The sequence below is a fragment of the Phaethon aethereus genome, assembly GCF_964289735.1.
Source record: "Phaethon aethereus genome assembly, chromosome: 6".
Lineage (NCBI taxonomy): Eukaryota > Metazoa > Chordata > Aves > Phaethontiformes > Phaethontidae > Phaethon > Phaethon aethereus.
Genome location: NC_138580.1, coordinates 28,399,538 through 28,403,850, shown reverse-complemented (window position 1 = coordinate 28,403,850; position 4,313 = coordinate 28,399,538).

Sequence of the window (4,313 nt, the reverse complement as noted above, 5' to 3'; positions counted from 1 at the left end):
CCTTCAGTACAGTCCCCTCATTACCACAAACTGTCCCCAGGAACACTTGATCTGAATTAACTACAAGATTTGCAATATTTTAAAGATCTCTCTAGGCCATTTCCTGCCCTCCCCATGCTCCCTTACTTGGGCAGATATCCCAGTAAAGATCCATGGGAGTTTTGCTTGAGACATCTGTTCAGATTTCCATTTCTGCTTTTGTCTTTTCAGCCAGTGTTTTGCTCCTTTTCTCTGACTCCTTGTTATTCTCCCCTTGCTGCTTAGTGCAAAGTGAGGAGAGGAAATGACTAGATGATACAAAGAGAGGAGAAAAAGAAACCTGTCAGAAATGAGCAATAAGGGCCAAGGGTAATGGGAAAGACTGGAAACCTGGTCAAAATTCATTTCCTGATACCTCCCAGCAATGCTGAGACAGTTTGGTGGGTACACTTGGAATTCAGCTATCCAATTTTTATTTTTGTCCCACAAAACATATCCCTTTTGCTTGTAGATGTAGTTACCAGGTCAAAGCTAGCTTAATTAAGCACGATGGAAAAGGCAGATTTTCAATCAACAGATTGCCTTTGGCAGCTGCCCCTGGTATTATTTCAGGTCTGAGAAGGTTTGGTATTAAAACAATATTAGGTAGGAATTAGATTTCTGTAGGTCTGAGCTACCTCTTTAGTGTCCTCTTGCAAGGTGCCTCTGCCTTTGTAATATCACCAATTCACTGTGTCAACTCAGTAGGTTAAGCAGTCACTCAAAAAGCAATGGCAGACAAAATGAAAATACAGTTCATTCTTCTTCATGGTTTGAACCACCCAGAGAAACCTGCTTTCCTCCTCAGAAAAGGCACGTCACACCGCTTCAGCCAGGAAGCAGGTGAAAGTCACAGATGCAGCGATGCTTATTTCTTTTTCTGTGATGAGCTGACATGTCCTTGTGTAGACATGAAAGTGGCTGCACACATTTTTTTCTCATTTAAACATATCTAGAAACCACTTGGTTCTATTTCCTAAGCTGGGTTTTGGCTTATTTTCTTTTTCAATTTCAACAGGAGAAATTCCAACCTAGCTTCTTGTCGCAAACATTCTACTTCATGTTTGTCCTGCAGAGTAAGTGTTGCTTAAATATTTTAGGGATTCGATTGCTTCACTTAAGAATTTCTGTCTCCATGACAACCCTTCTGTGCTTTGTGATACCTTTGGCAAACACAGTGGCACTGACTATTATTTATTTCAAATTATATAACATCTAGCAGTGAAGATGCAAAGGGAAATGGAATTAAAAAAAAAAACAAAAGAGCTAATTTGCACCATTTTCTTTAAAAATAATTTTAAAAATGATCACATTGTTTACTGTATGGGAAGCCTGGTCATGTCAAAAATACCTCATTTTTTCTCAAAATCCACTTCTGGGCCCATTCTTTATCTCACCACTGTGTTCTGATATGGGCAGGCTGCAGAGTTTGGCCTTCAGTGTCATCTCTATGACCTTTAGTGTTCTGTGAAAGAAAATTAATTTCATGTTGAAAGTACTTCCCAAGCATTATATATCTTTTTTTTCCCAGGCATCCAAATCAACTGCTCCCACACTGCAAAAAACAGAACTTTCTTCTTGCCTGGGGTGATGGATGATCATCTGCCACGTGATGGAAGGTGTGGCAGGGTCACACAGCTCTTGTGAATCTTAAAGAAGATCCCATACATCCATTATTTGGAAATGTCAGTTATGCAAATAATATCCTGTGTATGGAATTTCAGTTCTCTGATCTATAGCTGTGTTTGCTTTCTAATGAAAAAAATACCACTTACAGTCATTTGGCTAGGTATTTTCCACTCTATCCTCAGACAAATTCCTACATTTGTGCCTTTCTCTTTCTTCCTGATGCTGTCCTCTATCTACCTCAATTTTCTAGTTTAGACCTGCTTCATATATGTAGTAGCTAACCTGTGTATCTCTCAGATGTCAGACTTCTGACGGTTGTGCTTTGCGTGAGCTCTTTGTGAATAAAGCTCCTGGTGAGGATGTTTTTCAATAGTGGCTTGATTTCTGGGTGCATCTGTAGATGCATCAAAACAAGGCCTTATTTTCATATGATGTTAAATGCCAGGGTCTTTTTAAATCAGACCATGCAGAAGTGGTTAAAGTTGACCATGCCACATCACCAGTGCCTGCTGAGAGGTTTGCTGTGTAATGTCTTAGTGCTTCCATACCTCTGCAGAGCAGGAATAACAGGCAAAGACTCTGTCTCTGTCTTCTCTGCTCCAATGTCATACTTTCTCAGAGAAATAAGGAGCCAGGAACTACGTGTGGCCTGGGAATTTTGATAAGATATCCATATAGCAGTGTTGCTTGGTGTTAAAAATATCATATATCTGAGAAGCCTTTCAATTTTTCCCCCTCTGTTTTGAAGGCATATTTAGAGCCTAAAACTTCATGCTTAGTCCATAAAGCATAAACACTATCCATGCTGATCTATTCTGTTGTTTAAGCCACCCTCTTATTCCTAATATATAATGTTGTTTCATAAAACCCATGAGACGTAGCCCCAGAAGTCTCCCATGCTCTTCTGATTCCTTCCACCTTGATTTCTAAAGCCACTCAGCCCTGCCTCCTCCTAGTCATCAAGCACTGTAGGGCTCTGTCATGAGAGAACTCCTATAATTTATAGTGTTAATGACTCTAGGTGGTGCTACCTTGAATATAAAAGCAATCTAATTAGGCCACCTTCTGGCTGAATCTGATTTAGTCTTTGACTCAGGAGAGGCAGGGAAGATGAGTGAATGTGTGTATGTAATAGTGACTGTTGTATAGAGCAGATGTTGCTGAACACGTTTTTTTTAAGTTCTGCTGCCTCTTTTCTTCTTTGTTGTTGTTGTTTCCTTTTTGTGCTTGGAGCATCAACAGAAAATCTTGGTGTAATATGATATAGCACTTAGGACAAGCAGGATGATTATAAATGGCTCTTGCCTCACTTCTGGATCCTAGAGATGTTACATGAGGTTTGATTCTTCCTGATTCTATAGTTTGATTTTAATGGCTAGATACCATTGGAGCATGCAAGTCCTACAAACAATAGCGTCCTTTTACATCCAGAAACATCTGTTAGCTAGGCACTGTTGTACAGCCTGAACTCTACATGAGCAGAGCTGTGTTCAAACACCAGCATTTTATACCAGCATGGCAGACAAGCATTCTCAGGAGAAACAAAGTCTAATATGTCTTTTCTCATTTTGTAGAGCTTTTTCTTTCCCCTGTCCTTCATGTTTCTCTTTATTTCATCTACTACTTTTAGGGATATGAAGTTTGAGAGCCTTTTCTAAGGGCTCAATGCAGCCTGGGGACCAAATATGTAATTCAAATAATGGTGCTTTGCTGTTCCCCTGAAGCACAGGACCGAACTGGCGCCACTCAGAGTAATATTTTGGGCTGTCACTATTTGATCAAAGAACTTGGACTGGATCTGCCAGTGTTAATGCTTTTAGGATGGAAGACTCCTTTGCTTTAGAAGGGGTTTCCAGTAACCGAGGGCAACACACAACATCTTTGAAATGCCTGTGTTTGCAGAGCAGTGAACTCTCCATGGTAGTGCCCTGCGGGCAGCCTCCAGGGAAGCAGCAGGTTACAGAGCTCATTGGCACATCCCTCCTTTTCCTCTTCTAATTTGTGCTCCTGCCAGTTTGGTCTTGTTTCTGTAGATTTCTATAGCTTTCCATAGCACTCAGCTTGGGGAACAAGCCTGAACTCAAACCCAGCTAACAAAGACAGTTTACTCATAGCCGTAGGCTGTAAGGAATAAGTTTTAAAGATGCCCGAGTTCTTTAGGCTTGGAACCACAGTACTCTCATGTCAGCTAAGTACGTTTTATGCCTTAAGTGCTGTACAATAAATGGTCTTTATTAAACAGCATATCACATGTACTACTAATGCCTGCAGATTAAAACAGCTGCCAGGCAGCAAAACTGTTGCATGCAAAAAAATCAGGTGGACGCTCAAATTTGGAGCTTAAATTAATTCTCAATTAGGAAGCTGCAAATCTTAAGGCAACTTCAAACAAAGCATCTTACAGAGGTTTGAAAATTAAATTCACAGCAATTGTTCTCAACCTGTGTTTAGCTTTGAGGGCAACTGCTTTTATTCTAGACTTGAAGAAAACTTGCCTGGTTTTCCAGTTATATTGGTCTAATAAAAGTCATTACTGCTCTTTAAAAACACTGCCTCACATAGTGTGTAGTTAGGTCATAACAAAGCCACTACCATGTGTGCTTGGAACACAGCCATTTAACACTTTGTTCTTTGTATTCAGAGCATCTCGCTGCAAAACAGCAACA